The following is a 15,956-nucleotide window of genomic DNA, read 5'->3' as shown; positions in this document are numbered from 1 at the left end:
ATAGATCGGTCCTTGGCACCTGATCACCCTGTGCAACAACTTCTTTAGGTGAGTGCAGATCCAATTTCAGATTTGTGATCTCTGGAGGGTATTTTTCTTCTTGGATTCCCAACATCTCAGGGCAGGACATTTCTTGCATCTGTAACGTCCCTACCACTTTAATGGCAGCTTCTTTGAAGACCAAAAATGAGCTATTTGATAACTGTAGCTGAAGGAGGCGTAAATGCGACTTCACTATCTCACCATGGGATCCCTCTATAAATTGATTAATCAATATTTCATCTGTTGGCCGAATTTCTGTTGGATCTATGGCCTGTAATGCTCGAAGTGCCTCCTGAAGACTAAGTGCAAAGTCACGCAGTGTTTCTCTTGGCCGCTGCTTTCTCGTGTAAAAAGCCACCTTAAGTTCAGATAACGGTCTTGTTTCAAATGTGGCAGCTAGTCGGTTTAAGATGAGGCCTACGGTTTCTCTTTTTTCCTCTGGCCATGAAGTCACCTCTCTCAGGGCTGTGCCTTTTAGCTGCCCCATAAGAATCTCCACTTGCTGTTGTTTGCTCAATTGGTATAAACGGAACAATGACTTCATTTTGTTCCTAAATTCAGTCCATGTGTTCCCTTCAGAACCTCGAACATCTCCGCTATATGATGGAAGCCATGGAGCCCCAAAGTAATACGGCAAGATGATTGGATTTATGCTGGCCATGGTTGGGTGAGTATTTGACAAATCCCCCGCTGCTTGATCATCAGAAGACATGTTCGTATCCTGTTCGTACGACGCCAAAATGTGACACCCTAAAGTAGGTTTCACTGAAGTCAACTCTGGTTTAATGTGTTACTTTATCTTTTCTGGTGTTCCTTACCTGGACCTAGTGTCTGTAGCTTCTAACAGGCATAAGTTTCACCAGCAACTCACAATATAGTTCAGGGTATATTGCACACAGACATTAATTACACAATTTCTCTATATGAATTTTTATTCTACTGAAACACTGCTATAAGTTTTTCTCAGCTGTAGAAATTTGAGATTATCTCATATACTGGCAATTTAGATTAACCTCAATGTCTATGCTAGTCACATACCATTTTCATGCAAAGAACAATAAAGCACAAGAAACAATATCCACATTTGACAATCCTTACACACTAATATAAAGTTTTAAGCAATCACTTGAAGATACTCTTATAATTGGGGCCCCGTAAAAACCTTTAGTTTTGTAGCTAGCTACATTGAGTATAGTGCACCTTTCTAGGAAAGTTATATCCTGAGAATAGTTAATACAAGTCTTGGATGAAGGTAGCAATGGATGGATTACAACAAATGAAGTGTAGCTGGTTCTGTCCAACCAGGCAGTTTTGTAACTTCTAATATGATGCAGCACGCTATTTTTAGGCAACTGTGAGTCTATTTTGCTAGTCTGGATGTAATATTAACTGATTGTACTGTAAGTGCTATTTTCTTAAAGGAGGCTCTCTGCGATATCCACATGACTGTGTCAGGCAATAAGTAGGTTTACAACTGTGCCACTTGATCCTGTCTCATCCTTAAACGCAATATAGGCAGCTAAGGTGTCTCTGTCCCTGTTATGAGCAGTCTCTTTATCTCTGCAAGGGCTTGCGATGAGTAGTTGGTGAAACAGGGCTACTGACTTGTACTCCAAAAAGGTTACTGTACTCAATTGTTACATGTACACTGTCTGACTGAGAGCAGTACATCAGCTGCAGGCCCCTGTGATATTGAGTCCTGAATCCTTTAAGCTGTCTGTGTAACTAAGACAGTATTGTTCCTTACTGCACTACAAAGTTCTGGCTGTGTGCTGAGAAAACTGCAGCACGTGACTGTCTGCTTCTGCGCAGAGGTGCTTACTGCTATTTGATGGCTCTTATCAGTCTCATAAAGGGTGTTATTACTATAGAAACTGGCTAATTTACTGTATAAAACTGTGATCTCTAGTATACCAGGGTATTTCAGCAGGGAGTTTGTGACAGTCAATTAGATCATTCAGCAATTACTGAGACTGCTACTATAGAGTGTGAGAATGTATAATCTACATACAATGGGGCTCCTGGATCTCACTAGAAGTGGCTATTTTGCCTCAGGGCTGACGTAGTCTGCTCACCACTCCATAGACACTCTCTTTGTCAGCTGCTGGACTCTGATTTATTGAAGATCAGGTAAGGAGTCTCCTTTGGTCACCATGTACACCACCAAATCAGCTCAGCACCTTCTGCTCCTAGGTCCTGTTCCACTCTGCTCATCCTCCTAAGATGGCCGCCGCCCAACTGCCAACAGACTCGGCACACGGCTGTTAACTGTCCAAGCGCATGACAGCTATAGCATAGAAAATGTTCTTAACCCTTTCCTTGCTGAAGTCTCAAAGCATTTAGCCAGGCTGTATTTTGTAGAGGGGGAAAAAGGGCGCAGAAATAAGTTAAATGTCCGTGGCAACTCTGTTGGGGTGTCACACTAACAAACTGCCTGTGCATGTCAAATAACAGCTGCTTGAGAGAAGCCAGTGATCAGCTAATAATTGTCCGTTATTGTATTAATAATTTTCCACTTGTTGTTTACTGTATATGTGTGTTTGATAAATATTTTTTTTAATGTGCTACTTTTAGCCAAAAATTCAAATTAAATAAACCATAGTGCTTTTTAATCAAACCAGCAGCTGTTTAATATATTTTATTATTAATACTAACTGAATACCCGTGCTTCGCCACGGAATTCAAAGAATAATGCCAATCTTTGTCAGGCCGCACCTCTGGGCTTCCCCAGATTTGTCAAAATGCTGGTGCTGAGGAGAATAATTCACCTCTTTCTCTGCCCTGTCCCGCCTCTGATGCTGCCCTGCTCAGTGCTGTAAATGCTGGGACAACAGGACAAGGTCCGCCCGCTATATGTTAAATATGTAAGATGTGCAGGCTTACTCTATTTCAAAGGGCCCTAGGTCTTCTTGCTTAGCTTCTTGCTCTCCTTAGAGCTCCTCCTTTGAGGTAAAAAAGGTAAAGATTTTTGCTCAACACTTAAGGTCACTGGGAGAGCTGTTGGCACCCCTTACACAGTTTAAGTTCACTACCCAACCCCTAAAAGAATTTGGACGGGATGTACTAAGCTGTTCCGCTGCGCTATTAGCCCTCTTACTGCTCCGTGATCTTTTTGTTACGTTACCTGCCCCAACAGTCTGCCCATTGGTCCTTCGCAGGCCCTGTATGCAATAACGTACAGGACCTGTAACCTCCCCTCATCAGTAACTGCACTTTTGCCTGGCTCTTTACATCTCCCATCCACAACGGCGATTCCTTGAGAGAAGCCAGGAATCAGCTATTAATTGTCATTTATTGTATTAATCATTTTCCACTTGTTGCAATGCAAGGGGTGCATATACATGTATTATTTTTGCACGCTGGACAGCTTTAGTTTTACACTTAAATTTAGATTTCAGTTTGGACATGCATCTCACATCTTAATCTTTCTCTGCACATATTACATCTCTCCAACCTACAGTGTAACACGGCTTTGCCAAGGTGCAACATTACTTGCTATTTCTTGCTTTGCTCCCAACTCAGAATCAGCCCCTGTGGGTAGGTGTTATGACTGCTACATATAATATGCACAGTACTGTGATCCTCACCACCTAGTTAAGAGTCTAAACATCTCATTCACACTACAATATTGCCTGTGCTATACAAGTAGTACAATCAGTGATTGATGCCTCGCAATGGCTATAGTCATTTACTACTTTCCCATGGGTAATATAAATACAGTGGTGGATCCAAGGGTGGTGATAAGGGTGATCGTCCCATAACACAGCCACACTTATGCCCACTTACTAATGTTACAGTCAGTAGTGCAGCTACAGGCAGAGCAGAGGCTGAGATGAGGCCGGTGAGTGGTGATATCCAGTGTGGCCATATGCAATCAGGCTGAGTCAGCTGTCGGCACCAGGCTGACCAGAGAAGGAAGAGGAGTGGCATGGGATTTGTAGTTTACATTTGATAGTGTATTGCTGCTCAGAGAGCATTGTACCCTTTTCAAAGATGGACGCCGATTCTGAGGATGCTCTCTAGGAACTGTACTGAAAGAATAAAGAGGAGACATCCTGACCTAGGACTGGTACCAAGTAGTATACAATACAGAGTCTGTATACCAGTTAGAACTTGAAGAGGTAGGAGACTCTGCTGCCAGGTAGGCCCACCCAGTGGCAGATCCAGGGCAGCGATCTCTTCAAGCCTGCAGGCTCTGCATAGAATGAGCGCAATCATACACAACACTGTGCAGGAAATAAAGTGAGTGAGAGGGCTTAGCAATGGTAATAGAATTGTGATATCCAAGTGTTTTAATTACCAGTATAAATAACCCCTATGGTGCCCTAGTGGTATCAGCAGTGGTGCAGTTGGTTTTTTTTTATTTTTTGCATGTCCTTGCATAGTGCCAGTGCTAGGCACCTCTGCTGTCATTGCTGCTCCCTACTGTAGATGACTGTGACTTTGTATACATGCATCTTGTACACTTTGCATTGTACATATACACAAGTAACACAGTAAATACATAAAAATATATAAATTGGAATGATTCATGTGACCACGCATAAAAAAAGTCTGTAAAGGGGAGGAGATAGGACCAGATAGGGGAGGTGCTAGGATAGGAAAGTTGAGGAGTTAGGACCAGAAAGGGGAGGTGCTAGGACAGGAAAGATGAGGAGTTAGGACCAGAAAGGGGAGGTGCTAGGACAGGAAAGATGAGGAGTTAGGACCAGAAAGGGGAAATGCTAGGACAGGAAAGATGAGGAGTTAGGACCAGAAAGGGGAGGTACTAGGACAGGAAAGATGAGGAGTTAGGACCAGAAAGGGGAGATGCTAGGACAGGAAAGATGAGGAGTTAGGACCAGAAAGGGGAGGTGCTAGGACAGGAAAGATGAGGAGTTAGGACCAGAAAGGGGAGGTGCTAGGACAGGAAAGATGAGGAGTTAGGACCAGAAAGGGGAAATGCTAGGACAGGAAAGATGAGGAGTTAGGACCAGAAAGGGGAGGTGCTAGGACAGGAAAGATGAGGAGTTAGGACCAGAAAGGGGAGGTGCTAGGACAGGAAAGATGAGGAGTTAGGACCAGAAAGGGGAAATGCCAGGACAGGAAAGATGAGGAGTTAGGACCAGAAAGGGGAGGTGCTAGGACAGGAAAGATGAGGAGTTAGGACCAGAAAGGGGAAATGCTAGGACAGGAAAGATGAGGAGTTAGGACCATCCTACATAATTATCCCCTACATGGAATACCCCATGTGAAGGTCTGATTAGTGTCTTGGGTGATATCTTTGCATACATAAAATAAGAACACTGATGGTAAGATCATCATAAGTAAGAACATTTCTATTCTAGGGTCTCAGACTACATGTAAAGACAGCACAAAGGTCAGTAATAAATGCAAAAACTGCAGCTTTCATATTGGGGAAACCATAGCCGGCCATAGGCATAGGCAAACTAGGCAATTGCCTGGCATTTGATATGCGTAGGGGCATCATCAGCTTCTGCTGATTAAAATGATATGCGGCATGCCTATATTCTGTATGTAGCATTTCATATGCAGATACAGCCACAGTCTCACACATTATATAGGCATGCTGCATATCAGTTTAATCAGCAGAAGCTGCTTGTGCATCCTAGCCACATAGCAATGCAAATAAGATGCATTTTCATTAAAAAAAAGGTGCCCGACGTTAGCATTGAGGCAAGATTTGTGAGGACATCTGTATCCAAGCAGAGGCAGAGGTCACAGTGTTAGTGGAAGTGTGAGTGCTGTGTGCATGTGAGTGGGTTGGTTGTGCTGTAGTGTTCGGAATATGTGTAAGGAGCATTGTGTGTGTCATGTAAAAATGCATTAATAATGTGCAACATATGTGTAAGGGGCACTGTGTGAGTCATAATGTGTATAAGGGCATTAATGTGCGGCATATGTGTAACAGGGTACTACTGTATGTGTGTCATTATGTGTAAAGGGGCACTAATAATGTGCAGCAAATGTGTAGGGCACACTATGTGTGTCATTATGTGTATAAGGGCATTAATAATGTGTGGCATATGTGTAAGGGACATTATGTGTAAAAGGGCATTAATAAAGGTTGTCATAATGTGTAAGGCGCATTATGTTTATAAGGACATTAATGTGTCTCATATGTGTAAGGGGCATTACTGTGTGGAATTGTGTATAAATGCATTACTAATGTGTGGCATTATGTGTATAAGGTGCTCTACTATGTGGCGTTGCATATAGAAAGGGCACTACTGTGTCGTCTAATGTGAATAAACAGCAATAAGGTGTGGTGTAATGTGAATAAGGAGCAATTCAGTGTGATGTAATGTGAATAAGGGGCTCTACTGTGAGGAGTAACGTTTATAAGGTAAAGTGATACTACTGTGGGATGTAATATGAATTATGGACACTATCGCAAGATAAAATGTGAATAAAGTTGCAGTACTGTGTGGCGTAATTGGAATTGGGGTTACTATTTTCTTACATTTCCCCTGAACCTGCCACTGAAACTGGAGGGAGGCAGGTTCAGGGGAAATTTAAGGAAAAATTACTTCACAGAAAGGGTAGTGGATAAGTGGAATAGCCTCCTATCAGAGGTGGTAGAGGCTAAGACTGTAGAGCAATTTAAACATGCTTGGGATAGGCATATGAATATCCTTACAAAGAATTAAGGTTCAAAAAGGGTTGAGATTACCTAAAGGATAAAAAAAGGGGCAGACTAGATGGGCCAAGTGGTTCTTATCTGCTGTCAAATTCTATGTTTCTATGTTATTGTGTGGCCATGCCCCTTCCCAGCAAGAAGATGCCCCTTTTTGGGCTGTGCGTCAAATGTGCAAAATGTTCCTATTTAAAATATAGGGGGTACAAGGACTGCTATAGATGAGGGGTGATGGTACTGGGAAAGAGGTGCAAGGTCAGAGGCAGAACCAGCGGTGGTGCTAGGGGGCACCAGCCAAAATCTTGCCTAGGGCATCATATTGGTTAGGGCCGGCTCTGGGGGAAACATGCTTATATCTATACTACAGAGGTGTTTGCTCTCTTCTATCACATTATGCTTACTAGCTATGTTATCAGAAATGTCATGTTGTAAAGCAGAATCTAATTATAACCACAATACTTTATTTCCTTAGATAAGACATGTGAGATTAGTATTGTTATCTACTGTTTTTGCAGCTTATTAAATCAAAGTCTATAGATAGGTATATAATAAAATCATAAAAAGGGTAATTAAAATACTTTAGGTTTACTGGCCTCAGAATACGCACATTACAGTTTACTACATATTACATAATGTAGTGGCCAAGAACTTGCAGCAGGTTAGTGCATATATTTGGGACAGGGAGCAATTGTAATTTCTCCTGCATCAATAAAAGCAGGACTGCCCACACCTGTCCTCGCGTACTGACTTACATCATGTGTGTGTGTATGGAAAGAGCGGAGGTCACATGTTGCCTCACTGTCAGAGGCATTAGCGCTTATCAGCTGCAGTTCTGTTTGTTGTAAGGTAACAGCTCAGAGCTTTCAAACTTTGACACTAACTTGTGTAGATAAGATAAGAAGTCTCCAGTACCAATTGCTGTGTCTCTGATAAGATAGAAGCCCTTATTTGTGATTGTTTACTTCAATTCAAGTGAGATTATAGATACCTAATGGCACTTACATGGTGTTGAAACCAGGCATGTAATGTCCACTATTAAGTCCTGTTAAAATGCATAATAATAATAATAATAATAATAATAATAATAATAATAATATAATATAAATCTAAACAAATGGACCACCACACTTTCTGCTGTTCATTCTGCTTCATGACAGTGACATGTGTTATGGCCTGCAGTGCTCCATGAGCCTTACTTCTAGGTAGTTTAAGAATAGTATGCAGTTATACCGACATCACTAGGTTGACACTGAATGTTATGAAGTCAACATGCTTAAAATAATGATATGGTTAAAATGTCATCTGTAGAATGTCAACATGTTGACAATAGGAATATTACATTAGGGTTACAATTCAACAGTGTTGACATGTTGAATATAGCGACATTATATTGTCAACATATAGACATGGTGACCGTGGACAAATTATACCGTAACCCTTACCAACAGTCTTTAAACAGGTGGTTTTCAATGTCAGTATTAGAAGGTAATACCCAAATTGAGACACACACTATCAGAAAGTCTTGGGAAAGTGCTGGGCAGTGATTGGCCCAACACAGGGGGTAATTCAGACTTGGTTGTAGATGTGCTAAATTTAGCACATCTACGATCACTTATACAGACTTGTGGGGGGACACCCAGCATGTCTGGCTCTGCCCTCCCCCCCTCGCACACGTACAAAAGCATCGCACGGCGGCAATGCTTTTGTACCTGAAGAGTAGCTGTTATGCACACCAGTGCCAGCAGGAAAGTACTGGTGTCAGAACTGTTATGCACTCCAGTGTCTGCAGGAATGTACTGGTGTTTGAACTGTTATGCAAAACAGATGGACTCACAGACAAACTGGGGGATATGACATAACGTACACAGAAGGTGATAGGGTAACAAAATACACACAAAGTGAACAGAGAAGCCCAGAGGCTAAGGAACTGGGTATCTCCCTTGTATTAGAACTGCTAAGATGGAAAAAGCAAGATGTTGTGTTTTAATACGTAGAGTACCCGAAATGCTGTTGCTAAGGGCAACAGCAAAACCCTAAAGGGTTACCAACGGGTGTGGCAGTAAACTCCTTGGTCAGAGATGGAATGATAGACACAAGGAGAATCTCCACAATCCTAATTCTCACTTGCAGTGCACAGGTTTTAGCTTACTGCCACTAAACTGACCCCTGACACCTAGCACAGTGAGACAGGATTAGACAGGCAAGTCTTAGAATACAGCCGCAAACTTGCTAAGTTCACAGAGTAGTAACAGAACCCCAGCAAGCTAAACGACTGACTCCAGTCTTACTGCTAGGTCTGGATTGGCAGAGTGTAATACCAAATTCCCAGGCCTATTTGCAGTAAGCAACAAACAAATACAAAGCTACACAGTACTGGCTAACGTTCATGAACTGACTAACCAACAAAGATTCAGCAGCATCTGCTTACCCTGAAAAGAGGCCTTATAAAGCAGGTGCTGTCCACGCCCCACTCAGACCTCACAGACTGTGAGCACAAAAACCAGCACCGGATCCCCTGCCGTGCACAGAGCCTATAACCACTGCACAGCAAAAGACCCGAACCGGAGTATCAGCTGCGCTCAGGTTACTCCACTAGCACTTGTCTCCCGGTTGCCATGACGACGTGGCAGCACAGGGCAGGAGACCCTAACAGTACCCCCCCTCTGACGAGGGGTCAAAGAACCCCTACCACCGGGTTTATCGGGGAACTGCGAGAAGAAAGAGCGTATCAGTCTGGGGGCATGAAGATCACAACTGCGCACCCACGACCGCTCCTCCGGGCCATACCCCTTCCAGTGCACCAAAAATGACAGCCGACCCCGAACCACCTTGGAGTCAAGAATCCTTTCAACAACAAACTCCCTCTGGCCACGTATCAGAAGAGGGGAAGGTCTTCCACTGGTAGAAGGATTACTAATCGCCCGTTTTAAAAGGGAACAATGAAATGTTTTATTGATACCCAAAGAACGGGGCAGATCTAACTGAAATGCCACCGGATTGATAACCCTGGTGATCTTATAAGGGCCAATGAACCGGGGCCCTAACTTATGAGATGGCTGTCTCAACTTCAAATTCTTGGTAGACAACCAGACGAAGTCTCCTAATTTGAAGCTGCAGGGTCTTTTCCGCTTATCAAAAACCCTTTTGGTCACTAATGACACAGACACAAGGGCTTTCTTCACTTTCCGCCAAATACCTCTAAGGACCGAAACCACAGAGGAACCACCAGGCGTGGAGTCCAGGGGGTCAAAAGAATTGGCCTTAGGATGATGCCCATACACACAAAGGAAGGGAGAGATCCCTGTAGCAGAGTGAGCCGCGTTGTTATAGGCAAACTCCGCCATGGACAGATGAGCAACCCAGTCAGTCTGACACTTGGAGACATAACACCTGAGGAACTGCTCCAAGGACTGGTTCACCCTTTCAGTCTGCCCATTAGACTGCGGATGGTAGCCTGACGACAAGCTGACAGAAATCTGGAGATCGGAACAAAATGCCCTCCAGAATTTGGCCACAAACTGGGATCCGCGGTCAGAGACCACATCAAGTGGCAACCCGTGGAGACGCACAACATGCAGCATAAATAATTCAGACAGGTGTCTGGCTGATGGCAGCCCAACCAGTGGAACGAAGTGCGCCATCTTCGAAAACCTGTCAACGACAACCCAGATGGCTGTCATCCCCGAGGATTTGGGCAAGTCCACCACAAAATCCATTGAAATGTGGGTCCATGGCTTAGATGGGATAGAGAGTGGATGTAATGGGCCAACAGGAACCCCTCTAGGAGTCTTATTTCGGGCACAGATGTCACATGCCCGAACCCACTGATCCACATCCTTAGCCACCGAGGGCCACCACACCGCCCTAGATAGCAACTCCCGAGTTCTGGCAATACCCGGGTGACCTGCCGACTTCTTGGCATGGAATTCCAGGAACACTCGCTGTCTTAACCTAGGAGGCACAAACAAAAGACCTACCGGAAGGTCTGGAGGAGCCTGCTCCTGTGCTCTAAGGACTAATGATAAGAGGTCCTGGGTAATGCCCACTTTAATACATGATGGGGAAACAATGGGCAACGGCTCCTCGGTGGTCTCCTGGATTGGAGCAAAACTCTGCGAGAGCGCATCAGCCTTGATGTTTTTTGACCCAGGGCGATATGTTATCAAAAAATTAAAGCGAGCAAAAAACAAAGCCCATCGTGCCTGCCTGGCATTGAGACACTTCGCTGACTCTAAATATGCCAGATTCTTATGGTCAGTGAGAATTGAGACCACAAACTTAGCCCCCTCAAGCCAGTGTCTCCACTCCTCGAGTGCATCCTTAATAGCCAACAATTCCCGGTTACCCACGTCATAATTCATCTCGGCAGGCGAAAATTTACGGGAAAAGTAAGCACAGGGATGAAGGCGATTATCAGACACTCCCATCTGAGAAAGCACTGCCCCAATACCCATCTCAGAGGCATCCACCTCCACCACAAAAGGACGCTCTGGATCTGGGTGTCGCAGCACCTTGGCCGAAACAAATGCCCTTTTGAGACGGGCAAAAGCCGCTTTAGCCTCACAAGACCAGTGAGCAACATCCGCCCCTTTCTTAGTGAGTGCCACCAAGGGCGCCACTATAGACGAAAATCCAGCGATAAATCGTCTATAAAAATTCGCAAAGCCCAGGAAACGCTGAAGCGCCTTCAAACTAGTGGGCTGCACCCAATCCAGGACTGCCTGTACCTTGGAACCCTCCATTTGGAAACCTTCTGGGGAGATAATATATCCTAGAAATGCGATTTGCTGAACTTCAAATTCGCACTTCTCCAGCTTCGCCCCAAGCCGGTGGTCTCTGAGTTTCTGGAGGACTAAGCGTACATGCTTCCGATGTTCCTCCAGGGAATGGGAGAAGATTAGGATGTCATCTAAGTATACAACTAAGAATCTATCCAAATATTCCCTGAGCACATCATTCATGAAATCCTGGAAGACTGCCGGGGCATTACAGAGCCCAAAAGGCATCACCAAATATTCATAATGCCCTGAGTGGGTATTAAAGGCAGTCTTCCATTCATCCCCCTCTCTTATTCGGATTAGATTGTACGCACCGCGTAGGTCAATCTTAGAAAAAATGGTGGCAGTACGAAGCTGGTCAAACAAGACCGAAATGAGAGGCAGTGGGTATGAGTTTTTAATCGTGATACGGTTCAATTCCCTGAAGTCGATGCAGGGTCGCAACGAACCGTCCTTTTTACCCACGTAGAAGAACACCGACCCAACTGGAGACTGTGAAGGTCTGATAAATCCCTTAGCCAAGTTCTCCTGAATGTACTCTGCCATAGCCTGAGTCTCAGGACGTGACAGGGAGTACAACCTGCTCTTGGGAAGCTTAGCATTTGGCAACAAATCAATGGCACAGTCATAGGGGCGATGGGGAGGTAGTACCTCTGCAACTTTTTTGGAGAACACGTCCGCAAAATCTGCATAACATCCTGGCAATCCTGGCAAACTTAGCTGCGAGAGCCTGACTGGAAGGCTCAAGCAACTCCTGAAACAATCAGTACCCCAACTAAGAATCTCCCCAGAGACCCAGTCAAATTGAGGATTGTGGGCCCTTAACCAGGGTAACCCCAACACCAATGGGGCAAAAGTACAGACAGTCACATAAAAGGACAATTTTTCAGAGTGTGTGGCTCCAATAAACAAAGAAATCTGGCTAGTGCAAGAGGTAATTTTACCTTGGGATAATGGTTCCCCGTTTAACCCACAAATCTCAATTTCCGATGCCAAGGGTACTAAGGGAACAGAGTGTTTCAGGGCGAATTGGCGGTCCATAAAAACCCCGTCGGCCCCACTGTCCACAAAGGCCTCAGTCTTGACAGTTTGACCGAGGATCTTCAAGGTCACCGGAATGATAAAAGTCTTCTTGGGAAATTCTGACTTCTGGCCTGACAGGATATTTCCCATCACCCTCAGGCCCTGAAGTTTTCCGGCTTTTCTGGGCATGATACTACCACATGACCTTTATTCCCACAGTACAAACACAACCCCTGCTGTCTCCTCCGCGTCTTCTCACGCGAGGAGAGGCGGGTAGCCCCAATCTGCATAGGCTCCTCAGAAAATTCCTCAGAGTCTGAGGTTCCCTTGGGAAGGAAGGAAATCTCAGTCTCCCTTTCAAGCCTACGCTCTCTCAGCCGTCTATCCACCCGGATGGATAACTGCATGAGCTGATCCAAGCTATCAGGCAAGGGATATTGTACCAGTTGGTCCTTTATCTGGTTAGAAAGACCTCTTCGGTACTGGTGTCTCAGGGCTGGGTCATTCCACTGGGTATCATGGGCCAATCTCCGAAACTCCGTACAGTAAACCTCAACTGGCCTTCGCCCTTGCTTAAGGATCGAAATCTGAGCCTCGGCTGAGGCCGTCTTGTCAGGGTCATCATACAACATGCCCAGTGCCGTAAAAAAAGCATCAACACTTTTAAGCGACGGACAGTCAGGCTGCAACCCATATGCCCAGACCTGTGGGTCTCCTTGTAGCAAGGAAATCACTATGCCCACCCGCTGAATCTCCGACCCAGAAGACTGAGGCCTAAGCCGGAAGTATAGCTTGCAGCTCTCCTTGAAACAAAAGAACTGCGAGCGATCTCCAGAAAAACGATCCGGGAGATTTACTTTCGGCTCCTTAACCCCTGCAGGTGCTGCTGCTGCGGGAGCTCCGCCAGCAGCCTGGGAGGTGTGCATTTTAATGGACAAATCATTAAATTGTCGAGTCAGGACCTGCACCTGATCGACCACCTGTTGCAACATATTTTGAGGGGTATGCTCCATATTCCCACAAAATTTCAACAGGAGTATTAGGCTGCTGAATATGGAAAAAGCAAGATGTTGTGTTTTAATACGTAGAGTACCCGAAATGCTGTTGCTAAGGGCAACAGCAAAACCCTAAAGGGTTACCAACGGGTGTGGCAGTAAACTCCTTGGTCAGAGATGGAATGATAGACACAAGGAGAATCTCCACAATCCTAATTCTCATTTGCAGTGCACAGGTTTTAGCTTACTGCCACTAAACTGACCCCTGACACCTAGCACAGTGAGACAGGATTAGACAGGCAAGTCTTAGAATACAGCCGCAAACTTGCTAAGTTCACAGAGTAGTAACAGAACCCCAGCAAGCTAAACGACTGACTCCAGTCTTACTGCTAGGTCTGGATTGGCAGAGTGTAATACCAAATTCCCAGGCCTATTTGCAGTAAGCAACAAACAAATACAAAGCTACACAGTACTGGCTAACGTTCATGAACTGACTAACCAACAAAGATTCAGCAGCATCTGCTTACCCTGAAAAGAGGCCTTATAAAGCAGGTGCTGTCCACGCCCCACTCAGACCTCACAGACTGTGAGCACAAAAACCAGCACCGGATCCCCTGCCGTGCACAGAGCCTATAACCACTGCACAGCAAAAGACCCGAACCGGAGTATCAGCTGCGCTCAGGTTACTCCACTAGCACTTGTCTCCCGGTTGCCATGACGACGTGGCAGCACAGGGCAGGAGACCCTAACAGTAGCTCCCTACCAGCGCAGCTGCTGTGTGCTGCCAGGGAGCTACCCGTCTCTCTCCGGGTTGCAGCGGCTGTGTGTGATACCACGCAGCCGCCATGGCCCTCCCCCCGCACAGTCCGGGCACTCCTGCGTTGCCCGGACTGCGCCCCCCAAACGGCGGCCCAGCGCTGCCGGCCCGCCCCCTAATGCCCAGTGAGTGCCCTTGCCTGTCAATCAGGCAGAGGTGGTTGCTGAGCTGGGATGCGTGTTATGGAAGAGCCACAGGTGTGTTATGTACACAGACTCTGAATCGCTCACTTTGGAGGCCATACTCAGATGAAGAATCTGTGCCTTGCAAGTATCCATGGATTGGACGATGGTGGCGTCTAAAGATGATCAAAGCAAGGAGGGTACGCCAAAAGCATAAAGTTGCAGTCAGGTGACCACCAACAGCTGCATCTGACTCTGAACCAGGCCCTACAGGTGTAGACAAAAATAAGGCTGCAGAGTGGATACTACATATTTTGAGAACCACCGGTATAACGTCATATAATGCTAATGAGGAAAATTTTTAATCTCACATTTTCAGGATTAGGCCTTCAATATACTTTGTATAAAGTGGTATTATATGACTTTGTATTGAGTAATATTACATGTAAACACTAGAGCAATTAGGTAGAGGGGTTCACAAACTGCGCTGTTACAGAAATACTGCCACCCTTAGCCCGAACGCCGATAGTCATTCCTTTTTGCAACTTGGATTAGTCGCCCCCTTTTACCCATGACAGCAATGTGTGTGCAGACGGCCTATCGCACACTTTATATACCCACCAAGCCAATGCACGAAACATGACGTACTTCATGGGCTACACGCTGTCAATGTTAAATGTAGGAGGTGGTCATAATAATGGGATGTATTCATGTGACCGGTGTCAGGAGACCGACGGTCACATAACCTCCCCCTACATCCCGAAGCCTCACAATCCCGACGGTCGGCATGCAGACCAACAGGGACTATTTCCACTCGTGGGTGTCCACAACACTCATAGAGTGGGAATAGAACCCATGGCGACCGCAGGTCGCCACCGAGCCTGCAGTGTGGAGAGTGCAGCAAGCCCGCAAGGCTGATTACTCCCTTGCTACTTACATCTAAACTGTATTATGTGTTGAGAATTGTGGTGCTCTTTGTTACCTGTACTCTGTTTTTGTTATTTATTTACTGTAATGCTAAGTTTTGTCTCCCTGTACTGTCCTTTGTACAGCACTGCGAAACACTTGTGGCACCTTATAAATAAAATGTAATAATAATAATAATAATAATGCCCCTTACACATATGCCGCACATTATTAATACCTTTATACACATAATGACACACACAATGCCCCTTTCACATGTGCCACATATTATAAATGCATTTATTCACGGCACACATAATGCCCTTTACACATATGCCAAACACTGTAGCACAACCAACCCACCCACACACAGTACTCACACAGCCGCTAACACTGTGACCTCTGCCACTGCTTGGATACAGATGTGTCCTCATAGATCTTGCCTCAATATACCATGCAGCAGGAGAGTCAGCTGGCAGCTTTTTTTTAGCTCTACTAAAGACGGACGCGTTTTTGCCCCTCCCCCCGAAAAAAAGCATCTTATTTGCATTGCTACGTGACTAGGATGCACAAGCAGCTTCTGCTGATTAAAATGATATGCAGCATACTCATATTCTGAATGCAACTGTGGCTGTA

The 15,956-nt window shown here is 45.2% G+C and overlaps 1 protein-coding gene across 1 annotated transcript in view; it reads right to left on the bottom strand.

Moving 5' to 3' along the window:
- CHFR (checkpoint with forkhead and ring finger domains) overlaps positions 1–2,387 on the bottom strand; it is a 236,239-nt gene extending 233,852 nt beyond the window's left edge. Inside the window, exon 1 of the mRNA XM_063964696.1 lies at positions 2,121–2,387. The gene's annotated coding sequence lies outside the window, so the exon portion shown is untranslated. The remainder of the gene's footprint in view (positions 1–2,120) is intronic.
- Between the last annotated feature and the right edge of the window lie 13,569 nt (positions 2,388–15,956).

Source organism: Pseudophryne corroboree, chromosome 1, assembly GCF_028390025.1.
Source record: "Pseudophryne corroboree isolate aPseCor3 chromosome 1, aPseCor3.hap2, whole genome shotgun sequence".
Classification (NCBI taxonomy): Eukaryota; Metazoa; Chordata; class Amphibia; order Anura; family Myobatrachidae; genus Pseudophryne; species Pseudophryne corroboree.
This window is presented reverse-complemented; position numbering and strand designations above follow the sequence as displayed.